The sequence below is a fragment of the Lissotriton helveticus genome, chromosome 7 (assembly GCF_964261635.1).
Source record: "Lissotriton helveticus chromosome 7, aLisHel1.1, whole genome shotgun sequence".
Classification (NCBI taxonomy): domain Eukaryota; kingdom Metazoa; phylum Chordata; class Amphibia; order Caudata; family Salamandridae; genus Lissotriton; species Lissotriton helveticus.
Window position 1 is genome coordinate 504,680,842 of NC_136068.1, and position 15,477 is coordinate 504,696,318.

The 15,477-nt window shown below is 46.9% G+C and overlaps 1 protein-coding gene across 1 annotated transcript in view; it reads left to right on the forward strand.

The window, feature by feature from the left end:
- LOC144768685 (uncharacterized) overlaps nt 1-15,477 on the forward strand; it is a 9,047,330-nt gene that overhangs the window by 1,445,837 nt on the left and 7,586,016 nt on the right. The window lies entirely within an intron of this gene.

Sequence of the window (15,477 nt, forward strand, 5' to 3'; positions counted from 1 at the left end):
GGATACAGCATTGCATATTTTACACCCTTGTCTCTCATAGTCTCCTCTTGACCGACAAGAATCCCTGCCGTTGTTTCTGTACTAAGCGATACAAAAGGGGATGATGGACGGAGTGTTTGAGCAAATCAAACACTCACCCCCAGTCAACTGATCTGGGTTTAATCCATCACCATTCTTTAGCCCACTTGGCCACCCCAGTTCAGACATGGCTATATGCAAATCAGTCTGACCCTGTGCCTCATGGGAACAGTCCAGCCCGAACTGCCAAGCCACGTCTTTCCTGGACCGGAAACAAGCATCCTGGGACCGGTTTCGGATTCATAATTCTCATCAGGCAGGCTATCTTGAATCCAGTGGCCAAGTGAGCAAGGGACTCACGTCTGAGCATACCCTGCCACACTTAGGGTGAACAAAGCAATACAAAAGGGGATGATAGATGGAGTGTTTGAGCAAATCAAACACTCACCCCCAGTCAACTGATCTGGGTTTAATCCATCACCATTCTTTAGCCCACTTGGCCACCCCAGTTCAGACATGGCTATATGCAAATCAGTCTGACCCTGTGCCTCATGGGAACAGTCCAGCCCGAACTGCGACATGGCTTGGTAGTTCGGACTGGACTGTCCCCATGAGGCACAGGGTCAGAGCTGATTTGCATATAGCCAGTGTCTAACCCAGGGTGGTGTGGAGTGCAAAAAAACGATGGATTTAGGCCCAGATCCTTGTACTGGGGTGAATGTATGACATTGTTCTACATTCTGTCCATCAACTGTGTTTTTTGTTGTTTCTGTACCAGCTGGGTGAAATCCGGAAAGAAGAGCAGGGATGTGTTCTCGAATGCCAACGGGCCCGAGGTACGAGCCGTCTGAAGAATAACATCCCTGTCTCGGAAGTTAAGGACCCTGGCTATCATGGGACGGGGGTTCACCCCAGGCCTGGGTCTCCCACCCGGGACCCTATCTGCCCGCTCAACCATAAATAAGTTGCTCAGGCCTTTAGGCTTCAAATAATTAAGGATGAGGTTTTCCATGAACAGATCCGGCGTAGGACCCTCTGATTTCTCCGGCACACCTAAAATGCAGATGTTATTGCGCCCTGCCCGCCCTTCATAGTCATCGAGCTTCCGGTCAGTACGATCCCTTGACTTCTGAAGATCACGCACCTCCTGCTGCAGCAAGTTGACATCATCGATAAGGCTTGTGGTCTTGACCTCCAGAGATTTGACTTTCTCGCTAGTTTTGGTAAGGTCTGCCCGTAACAGTCCCATTTCAATGGTGACAGTATCTAATTTTCAGTCCATTGTCTCCATTTTCTGGCCCAGGGACGTCTGCACTCCCGTGATGGCGGCCATAAGATCCGCCATAGTAGGCTGTACAGTCTCAGGGATGTCCCCCGAACCCCCCACCGGCCCCTTCTTGGTCTCACCTGGTGATCCCTTGGGCAGAGTATAGCGATTCAGTTTATTAGATTGGATGTGTCTGGCCCCTCTCGACGACTTGGCCGCTGGCTTATCCGAGTCCACTCTCGCCGCCATCACGCCCCTCGATATTCAGCCCACCGTCCACCTCAAGAAAGGACAGCGCCTCAGCGGTACCGGAATCAGGATGGGCCCTGGGTCACCACCGTCATGGCCCTCTGCTCCCCTCACCACGGCACACAACCAAAGGGCAAGATAGAGGACTCCAGGGCCCACAGCGCAAAGTCACAGGTGGTCCCCGGTCAGCCCCAACAATCCGCGGGCTCCCAGCTTCGCAACCCAGCAAGCAACCGACCTGCCGCTCTGTTGGGACCCCCGATCCCGGGTAATTGCAGCCCCAGGTCCACTCCGATAAAATGCTCCCGGGACCCAACCAGAAAGGCTCGATTTCACCGCTGGCATCCGCTGCCGGTCACCCCAGGAGCAGCCCAGAGCCTGCGCCAGAGTCCGGGGACCAGCCGCACCCCAGCAGTCTTGTGGGCCCACGCACTCGGGGCTCCAGGGACGCCTAAGCGCCCCCTCGGACCAATAACCCAACCCCCCTGCGGGCCAGTCTACAATGTTCACTCGGGCACGGGCGTCAACAATCCAACCCGGCCCGAGCAGCAGCAATACCGTGCCCCCGATGGGGCTCTTCAATACAATGCCCCTCGGCAGCGGTGACACTCCTCAGCCGCTGATCCCGCCAGGGACTCGCGGCAAACTGCGACCGGCCTCCCACCAGACCGGCCCTGCCCCGCCCCAAAACCCGCTGTTGTTACACTCCAGGGCGGGCAGGGCGTCACGCGAGGTCCCGGTCTCTCAGGGAGTCCGGCCGCAAATCTCACAGGCGGCTCGCGAGGGCCCCCGACCTCGGCCGAAGTCCGGGATTTAACCCCCTGGCACCGGAGCGGTTCCCCCACCCGAAAGTGGGACAGGAGCGCAGGATAGATTTCAGGATGTGGACTCAGGAGCGGAGGGCCGGCGGAGCCGGTCCCTAGGTGGCAATCTTGGTCGCTGGCGCGGCTCCTCCCCCCCCAATAGCCCCTTTTGAGGACCAAATTACCTCAAGCGGCCAAAGCTCACATCAAGTTGACGGAAAAGCAAGTAATCAACAACAAAGGAAACTGGAGATAACAAGCAGCGGAGAGAAACTGACCCGGATAAGGCCGGCACAGGGGAAATTTCAGCAGGGGGCCGCGGTAAACTTCAGGCAGCAGCAATAACTCCTCCTGTCAGAGATAGCAATTGGAGGAAGGAAGGAGAGACGCACGGAGAAAGTCTAACAAAATCTGAATCAAACGCAACACCTAAAACTGCACTAACTTTCTTCACAAAATTCACATCACCTAGCACCCTAACAAAGTCACCAAGACACGAACCAACTGTCAAAGAGGCATGGAGAACTGAAGCCCAGGTACACAAGGTGCAAAGGACAAGTATAGGAGAACCGAATAAATTGAAATACTCTGAAACCTCATGGCTGAAGTTCCAACGTTCCACATCAAGCCCAACAGTTAAGAAGGAAACGTCACAAGACTCAAGCAAAACTAAATTCAAATTTGATACAGCAGCGGCCAAAAAAACCACCAAATTCAAAGAAGAGGAGCCGACCATCCTGGACGAGAACCAGGACACAATACTGGATGTAACTGGAACAGGAACGACATCAACCCCGAACTCCAGTAACGGCATACCATTCCAAGAGCATAATCTAGGAGCTGATCATTTATCATATCAAAAGATTATACACAGTGCCATTATAACCCATCCGGAGCTTCTCACATCAGTAATAGAAAACCTCCAGTCATCAGCTAAGGCACTTAATTGGCAATCGGACAAACTGGACGTTCAAATTGACCTAATGTACACCATAGCTCATTACATCCAGTGGTTAAACATTAAACTGGACAAACTGAATAAACTGATAACAACAGCCCAATCAAAATACACACTAGAACAAAGTTCATGTTCCTGCCGCCCAATTATAGACAAACTAAGTCTCCTCCCTAACCTTGTAGAACAAATTCTAGCGCTCAGACAATCAAGTCTGCCTCGCTCCAAGCACAAAGTAGCTGACAACAATATACAACCAATTTCTCTCAAACAGACGAACAAAGAAAAACAAAAAGCAATAAACTCGGAAAAGGCAGGTCCCATGTCAAATGTACCTGTCCCAACGAATCAAACTACACAAACTAGACGTAAAAAAAGTGAACGGATAGCAAGGAACAAACAATCTGCAGGGAACACGGAGCAGGGGCCGAAAATGTTCCCTATATTCACCACATCCAGAAAAAATGGTCACTCATTAAATATTACCAGATCGTCTGAGGACCCAATGGACACATCGACTGAGTTACCATAAAAGCAGCCCCTAGCTAAAATAGGAAGAGACGACTTAATCTCAAAGGAAGAAAGTGACCACACTACGAACAGTACAGTGGAGCCTACACGAGACAGAAAGGACAGAGTAGCAAGCGCCAAGACGAGTGTGGGCCATGCAACACAAAGAGACCAAACACCAAGCCCGCAGAGCAAGACTCGCGTAGAGGGCGTTGTGAAAATAAGCGCCTACAAAGGAAACATGGGCACCCTCCAAAAAAGCAAATACACGGATTGCCCACACAGCATTGAGACAAGCCTACAAGAAAAAAGGAAGGGCTAAACAAAAAATCAACGCTGCACGGGCTCAAACCCTGTGCCAAACTAGAAAAGCGGACTGAAGGAACAACATGTATTCCACAAGGTAAAGAAACATCAAACCCTCAGCAGAGATAGAAACAAAGTAAGGCACGAGGGAACAATGACCGAATCCAGTTTGAACACCCAGGTAACAACCAAGAGGAAACTTCTAAGACTGCAAAAACCCGGGAAGGCAATGAAACTAAGAACTCCGAGCGGGGACAGCCAAGAGCCTACCCCCCACTTCAACAATAAAGAGTTTACTACAACACGGAGGCCGAAGTGTAAATATAACAATAAGGGGGAAGCTGTCCCCGGGGGAGGTACAGAGGCAGTCCATACGAGGGAACTGTGAGAAGTTGGCCTGATATGTGATGTCCACTATTCTAGTGGGCACCCTGTATCAGTCCAAACAACCCTTATGGTGATGGTTGTAAAGTCAACCTTATAGACCAGCTATCCTAGTGGTAGCATGGACAAAGCAGTCTTAGGCTAAAACTTCAGAAAGCATGTGAAGCCAGCTGTTTTACCATATGCAACCCCTTGAATACCAAATGAAAGGACACCACACAGGTTATATATAAAATAAATATGTATTTATTATGAACACAACCATTCTGAACTCTTTATGAGGTCAGAGGCTAAAGCACATAACAAGAAACGTAATTATCATACAGTAAGTTGCACAATATACAGCAGGGCCCTAGGGGCACGTAAAACCATATACTAAAATAGTGGTATAAGAACCACGTCACGAACAAAGGATAGGCCTAGGGCCTAGGAAATCGCTGGGGCTACGCTGTACTAACAAGAGTTAGGGAGCAGGAGGCCCACGGGGTGCCTGTGCAGTGTCTTTACACACACGCGAGTTACCATAGAGTTAGAACGGGAAAGAAGGAATTACAAACTAGTTCTTTTAGGTCACTTCCGGATGGACTAGGAGAAAGCTACTGAAAACTAGGACACTAGGATAGTTAATACCCACAGGAGCACCGGAGTACTCGGGTTACCAAACCCACAGGAAGCGGGTGCATAGGTGTCAAAGTGTGTCGGGTTTAGTGTCCGGTTGGATCCAAGGGTGTATCGAGGATGAAGAGTACCTGAAAGCAGAGGGGACAGAGTCTGGGTCACTAGCCAGTGACCAGGAAGGAACCAGGGGATGTCGCGAAGCAATCAGGTGATGTCGTGAAGCTTGACTCTGCAGCCACGTGGACCAGGAGACGTCGACGACAACCAGGAGCTGGATACGGACTGTCCCGCAAAGGATCTCGCTGTTGGCGGCGTCGGCTTCCGGATTGGAGTCAACAGGCCTTGGCAAATGTAACCCACGCAGGAATCGAATATTCGCTTAGGTTTAGACCAGCAAGGTCTATGGGGCTTCTCCTTTGCAGGGAAGCAGGGGCCCACCTGGAGCAACCAAACAGGTGGCGTAGATACAAAGGTTCGTCGTCACAGAGGCCACTAGCCAATGGGCAAGCGACCGGACAGACGCGTCGAGTAGGAAAATGCAGAAGGGCCCCACGCAGAACTCGTGGAGTGTGGAGGGCTGACCTTCGGTGCAGTTGATGCTTGGGGCTGGGGCTTCTCAATCCCGAATGCACAACTTCGAGGGTGCCTCAGAAGCTGCACAAGTAGCAAGGAGCAGGCTTTTCAAGATGGCCGGTCCCACGTCTCTCGTAGCCTCCACGGGTCTCAGCTTTGCAGGGACTGTAGATCGGGGTCAGAGAAGTCTGGAAGTCTGGAGCTCAGGCTCCGGCAGGAGCGTCGACAAAGTAAACCGCTGATCACTGGATGGTGCCTGTTTGCACAGGGTGGTCACTCCTTGACCACAAGGGAGATTCTTCAGTCGTCTTCTGTGAAGGAGATCGTCGAAGGTCCAGAGTTTCATTTCAAGCTTCAGTTCAGGATAAATCTAAAGTCTCTAGACTCAGCTCCTACCTATATACTAATCTGGTGGGCTGGATTACCTGCTAGGTCCCTCCTATGGGTGGGACCAGGGAAGGGGTTTTTTAAACCCCTTTCCCTTTGTCCCGTTTCGCGCCAGAGCTGGGGCTGGGGTGCCCCAGCAACTGGTTTGAACTGGGCTATGCATGGGACACCTTGTGTGCCCCAGGCAGTGTCTCATTTCATTCAGCCCCCCCCTGCCCCAATACACTATGGCCTGTCTGGGGTGGTGCTAGCACCTCCCAAGACAGGAAACCTATTGTTCAAGCCTCCCTCGCTGGAAGGACTCCCAGCAGCAGGAGGTCAGACTTGTGTCTGTGGCGGCAGCATCCATTTTGTGATGCTCTGGTTAACTTTAACCGGGATTAACAGGAACAACATGTCTTCTCCCTCTATAAATCATACGTTCTTATATAGCGCCTTTTCACCGTAAGGTCTCAAGGCGCTTGCTTCGGGAACCCATCCTGGCCTTTCCCTGCGAGATTACCCCTACTGGGCATCCCCAAGGTGAAGACCAGGCATCCCATCGCAGTGGGGCCGTAGTGGAGATTAAGCAAGCTATTGCCCAGAGTTGCAGAGTGTGAACCCACGATTCGAGTAGGCACCGAGGCGAGAATTATCGAGTATGTGGACATTTTGAGCTCAAGACCCTGCCCCGTCGGGGATTGATCCCTGGTCCCGGGTCTGACCTCTGCATCAGGGACTGCCTCCTCTAACCGGTGAGCCACACTTCTCTAGAAGGGTGGAATGCTACCCCCGTCGCCAGAACTGGGGAGGGGGTAGTATTCCAAAGCGAATGACACCTTACACGACATGTTTTGATAAAGCCAAACCAAAGTTAGCAATAACCGCGAGGATAATAATGCACTTAAGAGTATATGGTATGGCTATATCATAGAACTGCTATAAGGACATGGTTCCTAAAGCTGCAGACAGGCTCAGCTCATGCTAGAGCACCATCTCACTTAGAACCAAGCACTCTGCCTTCAGGATTGTGAAGGCCTGCCATAGGAGTGACTTATAGGTGCATATGTGCTTCGGACGCCGAGAGGAATGGCGGCTCTGTGATTTCCTCCTCCCGTGGTGTAGGTCTAATCACGACTTTGGGACATAATATATCGTTCCAGTGTCTACGAGACCACAAGAACTGGGAATCGGTATGTGAGGATATTCTGATGAGTGGTCGATCGAGTCTGGAAGTGGCCGAGAAGTGAAGTTACGTCTGAATTCCCTCCGACGATCCCGCGCCGTATACTGACGGCGCTGCAAGCTATCTATCCACACGCCGTGTACTGAACCCCATTGGCGTCGCCGGGACACATCTGGACTTCTGTGTCCGTCTGTGAGTAGTATCTACCCTCCATAACGCCGGTAGGCTTATAGGCGCAAAGCACACGAACAATTCTACTTTCCCCAATATGGCGGGCGGAATCATTTCCTGAGCGGGTGTTGGTCCCCGTGCGCTGCTCACGAACTCAACGCAGAAATATATTATGCTTGCAGCGATACCATCGCGTATTCATTAATCGGGAAACTGAGGCAAGGCAAGGCATATGTCTGCACACGTGGTGCCCACAAACAACACTGCCCTACTGAACATGGCGGACTCTTTTATTTTCTAAACCGGGAATCGGCTCCCGCACAAGTCACGCAGATCGAACCACACAAGACCTGTTCCAAAATGGCCGCGCTGCTTCTCCGAGTCGGGAGCTTACAAGGTTCCACATGCGTCGGATAGACAGTCAGGTGGTCATATTAAATGCCTTCGAGAGCCAAAGAAGGCTTTATGCCTGCATCTAATGCTGAAGTGAAATACGCCTGTTTAGTATGATAAGGATTTGAAGCACCCGATATCGCACAGCGGCAGACGGCCTACTGCTTTATATGCCATATGTATGAGCTGGCTGTGGATGTCTGAGACGGAGCTAACACTACTACCCAAATCGGAGCTGTACACCAAAGGGGTCTGTGGCCACGCTCCACGATCAATCTAAGGTGCGCCACACCATAATCAGCCTCCCCAAAGAGAGGCAATAGCGAGCACGACAAACTATCCGGTTCTGTTCCCTGATCTAGGCGCAACGTCCCTGGTGTTAACACGATCCGGAAACAATGGTGACGGACAACAAGGAGCTAGCTAAGAACCTAAGAAGGCTCAAATCTGACCACTCGAATCCAAACTCTCCGGTCAAAGGTAAAAAGGACAACGCTGATGCAATGGAAATGATACTAAGCAGGCTCGACGAAGTTAGGGACCTAGCTAAATCAACTAAAGAAGAAGTGGTGGCAATTAAACAAGACATACGTGATACCAACACAAGGTTGGATGAAACGGAGTCAAGAATCAGCAGATTGGAAGACACCGAAACCAAGACCTGTAGCGCTCTCAAACGCCTGACCATCGCCTCGGACCAGGTAACAAGAAAGCTGGCCGAATTGGAGGACAGAAACCGAAGGGAGAACCTTCGCATCTTTGGTGTTCCGGAGGGATCCGAGGAGTCGCTGGGCTCCTGTGTGCCGTTTCTAGAATCATGGTTTGCCCAAGCCACCAGCATGACCTTCCATCAGCCCTTGGAATTTGACAGGGCGCATAGAGTGCCTGGTAGGATCAACAAAAACCAGAAAGGTCCTAGGCCTATTGTCTGCAAACCACTACGCTATCAGCACGTGGAACAGATCCTTAATTTTGTCCGGAAGCATAACCACATACTATGGAAGAATGGCAAAATATATATATATCACAGGATTACAGCAAGGAAACTGTAGACGTACGGAAGGCATTCCTGGCGCTCCGCCCACAACTGAAGGCCATGGGCTACCAGTATGGCTTTGTAGGGCCGGCGAGATACAGAGTGGTCATCCAGGGCTATCCACACATCTTCTCGGACCCTATGAAACTCAAAAGAATGCTGGATGGGCCCGAGGATCTGGTCATGGACACTCACAACTCTGACAGCACGATAGCCTCTTCTTCCGGCGTCAAATGAGTATCCCTTTCTCTCATACTAACTGTATGGCTTTTTCCTATTGTCAGATGGCTAAATTATATCCCGGGTTGATATTCTGAATCTGCTACAGGGACTTATCCATGTTGTTCCTACTCTCGTCACATCGCCCGATGGTTCCAATATGCCACGCTGGCCTGTTCTAGTATTGCACTAATCACTTTGTGTTGTTGCTTCTGTTAAATGTTTAATGTGACTATCACAACCAAAATAGATCAATTGCCCCTCCAAGGCTGTGTAATGTTCTAAAGTCGAATATTTAGTTGTTGCCCATACCAAGGTCTACATTTCAATCATACTGATATATGTCAATAGTGGGGGTAACATTTGGGTCACCGATATATAAATCAGGTTTACAAAGTTTATTCTTGCCTGCGATATGGGGTACCCTTACCTGGATACGCTGTAGTGTAGTTCCTATTATCCCAATAGGCTCTGCGCATTGGAATAATACCTTCAATAGTATAGGCCTAGACCAGACGTTAACTAGGTCTACTACTGTCGATATTAGACTTAAAGTTTTGGGTTTGCCAGCTAGCTCAGGGTTCACTAGAAACTTTCTCGAATAGGCAAGGAGGAGTTGAACCTCCCTGGATAGACAAGAAGGGATTTAATTTCTGACAACCATAGAACATGACAACTTTGCTCTCCCCTAATCAAGAGTGTATCTCTAGAGTCGTGTGAAAACAAAAGACGACCTATTTTACTCAGTCAGTACGTGCATTCTTAGTCTCACCAGATTGTAGAGAAAAGTAAGAGACGGGCGTGTTCAATAAAAGATGTTATTTATTGATCAGTCTCTTTTCTCATACAAGAGAAATGGATCGATATTATTGCAATACTTATGGTTAAGTAAAGTGCATACATTAAAAGCAGAAGTATAAAATAATACTGTAAAAACATTGATATGGTTTCTAAGCCATATGATGGTTTAAAATGAATAAAATGAATACATACACATATACATTTGACTAATCGTACTCAACTGGTGTTTCTAACTACGCCTACCCCGTGTACCTGACCTAAGCCTAATACGTGGGCGGGAATAGAAAGTTACAGTTTAAGTTAAGTTTGTTTTGCCAAGTGACTGACTAGAGAATTCTCTGCGAGGGGTTATTCAGTTCTGTACCTGGAATCTAGGATGAATGAGGAATGGTATCTCTCGTCTCTGGTCTCGATATTCCAGGCTGCCTGCGAGGGCTACCCGGAAGCGCCGGAGCTGGATTTCTCGGCAGGAGAAAAGGCAGCTTCTCGTTCTCAGCGCGTCAGGAAGGCGGGGCTGCGCCAGCGGGGTCTGCTCTGCTCTGGGCTTCGGCAAGTCTGGCTGCTCCGATCTCGTCACCACCGCGTGTGTTTGCATAGGGCAATATCAGTAATATTTATACCTTTAAGGTGCCGAGATTGACGTAAGGATGGACATAGATACGTCAATAAGGATGTCATACGACCTGGTCGTTAGCACATTCTTTTGCTGAAGTTCTCGGTGAAATCAAAACAATGGCCGCAGGGTTTTTCCCAGGTCTGTCATAGGTTTGATTTGTTTTGAGAACTCCGTATGCCTTATCAGGGGCTGGAGGAATATCGCTTGTCTAATTAGATGGCAAGCGTTATGACCTAATCAGATAACACGTTCCTGTGCCGTAGTGTGGCTTTATCAGATAACGGTTCCTGCATCATGGGGGTTTTCTGCCTCATGGGATGGCTGCTAGTTAACTTGTTAACCAGAATAGGGTCAGGAATAGGGGGATCGATACAGAACCTATAGGAATACATCACACCCACTCCACGCTAACTATGGACATATTTACGAATCTATGCATAGTAAAACATACTGTAGGGTATCGTGTATACCTCACCACCCCAAAATACATAAATGCATTTTGAAATTATCAAATATACGGGAAAAACAGTCACATGTAATATAGGCACTCAAGCTGTAGAATAATGCTAAAGTAATCACGCATATCTATACATCATCACTAATTTGTATATGAGAATTCACACATGAAATGGCTCTTAATACAGAAAAAAAGGTTCGAGACCATTCCATCACAGAGTAAAATAATTATGAACATATCAGCGGGCAGCTAATGTCTATAAAGTATCTTAAAAATAGAAACCTTAGTTCTCTAAGAATAGTTCTTACTTTAAGCAGAAGATAAGTGTCCCGAAAAATATGTAGAAATATTTTGGGGCTGCTGAAAAAAAATTGCTGTCCGTGAACTGGAGGGAAAATTGTTCATAGTATTTTGCTATTCTAGTTGAAGGCCAAATTCAGGGAACGCCGTGTGCGAGCTTGCTCAAAAGTCTCTATTTCTGCTCTGGTGAGAACATCATATCATTTAGACTCTCGAAAAAGTTGTCAACAGCTTCCTGGGAGAGTTCCACTAACTCGGAAAAAGGTGTAACCATGCATTCGTGCGCATGATTGTCTCCATTGACGTTTTGATTTGTGTCGCTGACAGAAGGTCGTACCTGATCAATGCTGCTTTCATCTTGAACTTCACTACCCCTTAATCGTAGTGGTGAAGCCTCCACGAATGCCGTCATCAGGATTGGTAGCCGTTGAGGGCAGCACAAAGCATGAGCCTTTATTGGACTCAACAATGTTTCTGCATCCATTGGCGCATCTGATTGTAGCGTCAGACAGGTGTCTAACACGCATTCTTCTCCGCATAGCAAGCACCTTAATACAGGTAAAACACATCGATGCCACATTGGTCGAAATGAAAGAAACCAAGTCATGTTCAGGTCTCTAAGCCGGGATAGTCCCAGGATTTTTGATATCCGGTCCCGGTATCCAATGGCTAGGATTGTTTCTTCCCTTGTCGCAGGTGTTTTGTCTGTGACATGGTTTGCCATAACGAAATATAAGGACTAAGAATAGGATTCCTGCAATTAGTCCCAAAATGAGGGGAAGTCCGCCAAAAATCGAATGGACGAAGTCTGGAAAAATACCCAGTATGGCTTTGAATGGTGTTAATGCCATCGAAAATACTGTCTTAAATACTTTTGAGACTCCACTGGTATCAGAAATATTTAAGATTTCATTCAGGATTTCTGCGAAATGTATGGGGGAATTAGTTGATAATAAGGAGTGAATCTCTGCAGTCGTCCTTGCGACTAGGAGATCATACGTTTCTTTTGATGACGTGAGCCTGGTCGGCGTCTGAAGAAGCACTGTTTTCATTCTGCTTAAAGTATCTATTCGAATAGAAGTAATTTTCAAGTTGGGCCATGCCCTTGCCTCCCTGTCTGGAAGGGAGCTGGGGAACAATAAGCGTCCACAGCACTTGACCTTCGCAGTCGTAGTTACGAGATAAGGAGTCCCGGGCATAAGACTACAACATCTGCGGTCCACAATTAGAATGTAACTCCCATTATAGAGTCTTTGAAAGAATGGTTCTATCTCTGTCGCAGGTGAGCCTAGCGGGTGACATGAAAGGTTATTTGAGTTCCCTTCACAGGCTCCATGCAAACTAATTCCGTTACACAGAAGTGTACCGCTTAGTGACATTGCACAATTATTGCCACTAAGAAACACTTTCTGTCCTTTATTACTGACACATGCATGTGAATAGGGCAGGTTCCATGTTGTTTTAATGTACCCCTTTCCCAATTTTTCGTACATGCCAGCCTGTATATATTTTTGGCAGTATTGAAACCTGAAGGTCGATATTGGAATATTAATTATCCCATGTATTATCCATTCACTGACAGGTCGTTCTGACATTGTCACTGGTAATCTCTCAAGTTTCTCAATGCTCAGGATTGTATAATCAGCACCCTTTTGTGCCATACTGATTTGTTTATCAGTAAGGTTAAAGATATTGAATAGTGACGTTGTGTTGATTAAACGCCAAGGCACATAGCCTGAACGCAGATTTTGTAACGTCCAGCCAAGCTGTACAATAGAACGCAATTGAGACTGGCCGTGTTGTAACAACAGTAAGTCTTGCGATAATATGTCGATTGCTGAAGACACAATGCTGTCCAGAGAAAAAATTCTGGAGGACAGAGTCATTAACCCATTGTCCACTACAGAAAGTGATTTTTCCAAATTAATACGGTCAATTTCCCGTATACTTTCTGCTGTCTCAATTTGAGTAACCTTCCAGGCCTCGTTGTATGCTGCATATACAGAGGCTGCTATGAAACGTTTCTGACGCTGTTTGCGCGGTCCCATAATGAAATCACGCAAGTCAGCACCATCAGTAAGTAAACTTAGGTGTTGCTTAATTTCTGCCAGTGTGGAAGTTTGTAGCCACTGAAGGCATAATTTGCCCACACTGTAGGTGGTTATTATCCCTGGGTGTTGTCTTTGGGAATATCTAGGGTCTGGCCTGGTCATTTTGAACCCCTGTGTTTTGTTCAGGAATCTATCTTGACAGTTATTAGTATCTGTGGGCCAGATCAACCACTTCTTCCAATCAGGATGTGTTCTGTTTTGGTTTAATACATAATTTACGTCTATCTCCTCATCTGTAGAGCTATTGCTGTTCATTGTTGGTTTTGGAATAGACGGTTTATTCAAGTCTTTGATTTTGGCTAAGCCAAGACAGGTGGTTTGTTGAACAGTGTCATTTAAAAATATAATTTGTTCTGGGATCATGCAGGCTCTAAACAAAGATTCTATACCTTGTACTTGCCATTCTTTCGTACCCCAAACACTTTTTACTTCAACATTTTTGTCCCAATAATCAAAACCAAAAGTATTCATTTGTTCAAAGAATGAGTCTGAATATATCAATTTCGTGTTTGTTATCATGGTCTTTGTCCCTGTCTTATTTGACAATTTGAAATAAAATGTTTCAGCATTACTTGTGTTGAAACCTGAAAAGTATGAATATTTGTCATAAACGGTTCTTGAGCTTCCTTTTGGAGGGGTTGCACAATGTTCCCATTGATTATAATTTAAAACATTTCTAGGTTGTGCAGATCTATGTAGAAAATGGTTACCATAGTGGTTATAACAGTACATACTATCATAATTTGTCGAACCCTGCAAATAATAATGTTTGGTAAATCTAGCAGACATTACTAAGTCAGACATCATGTTATTTATACTTTCAAAGTCCCAATCATCAGCAAATGAGCTTGGTTTTACAAAGTCACTCAACGAGATCTTAATTTGGTGTGGATATTTCAGAATTTCAACCGGACCATAAATTTCGTAGTCAGTGTTGTCCCATACTACCCCACCTGGTATAGGATTGGCTGTGAAGTTGACTGAAGAAAGTTCTCTTTTCTCGACGTGTGAAGATGTGTGTGGTTTGAGGATCAAGTTGATTTTCTGACTTGCTGTGTCCATTTTAGCATATTTTCCCTCAATGAAGCGTCCCAAAGTTAGTACCATGATGAGCCAAAGTATGAGGATAAATGCACCAAAACCCACCCAAAATTCAATCCATGGAGAAATCAGATATGTTTCTTTCAGTTGTTTCAAAAGTTCTTTAGCTTTATCTTTAAAGGTTTTTGTTGATGGCTGTGTTTTTGATTCACTTAGGTCTTCAGAGGAATCATCGAAGTTTATGAAGTAGCCGGATGCAGTTCTGTCAATTGTGCCAATTGCTTCAGGATTACTGTTTCTTGCATATTCGTTTGTTACTTCATTATAGATTGGTGTGTCTCTGCTAAATGCTTTTATTTGGGTTTTCAGAGGTCTAAGTTCCATTGCATTGTTGCATAGTCCTTGTTGTGGTTCTGTAGGCGTTTCGAATGTGATTAGCCTCTTAGTTTGGACCTCTGTATTTGTAGCAAACCTTGGTGTTCTACTACTTCTCGGGAGTCCACTTGGCCTACTGTTTGTTATCGGCCACATGATTGTGGTTTTACCAGGTCGATGGATACAACTCGGTTCTCCTTTTTACCAGCAAGCGGCGGTAGTACAACTGATCTTGTCCCGTTGATAGACAAGACAGGAACTGCTTTTCTGTAAGAAGGCCCAAATTCCTTCTTTACCGCGATCTTTTCTCTGACTAGATCCCCGACTTTTGGAATCCAGACAGGTCTTGCTGGGACAGGTGGTGGTTCTTCAGTGGTTGTTGGCTGCTGTTTCAATTTTATGTTGCTCAGGTCTTTTCTTGTTTCGTTTAAGTCCTGCAAAATAGCCAAACGATCTTTGATATCAAAGCTTTTTTCCTTTACCACTGAAGTCTGACTGTCGAGGTCTAAGACTAACATCCTAGTTCCAAACAATAATTCGTACGGACTGAATCCCTTCAGAGAATTTCTTGGCAAGTTATTTAGACTACGTTGGACACTTATTAGATGTTTGACCCACCCAGCTCCCGAACCTAATATCCTTTCTGTTATAGATAGCTTTATGCCTTGGTTTTTTCTTTACACCATCCCGTATCCCTCAGGAAGGAAGTGAGAAGATTCCCG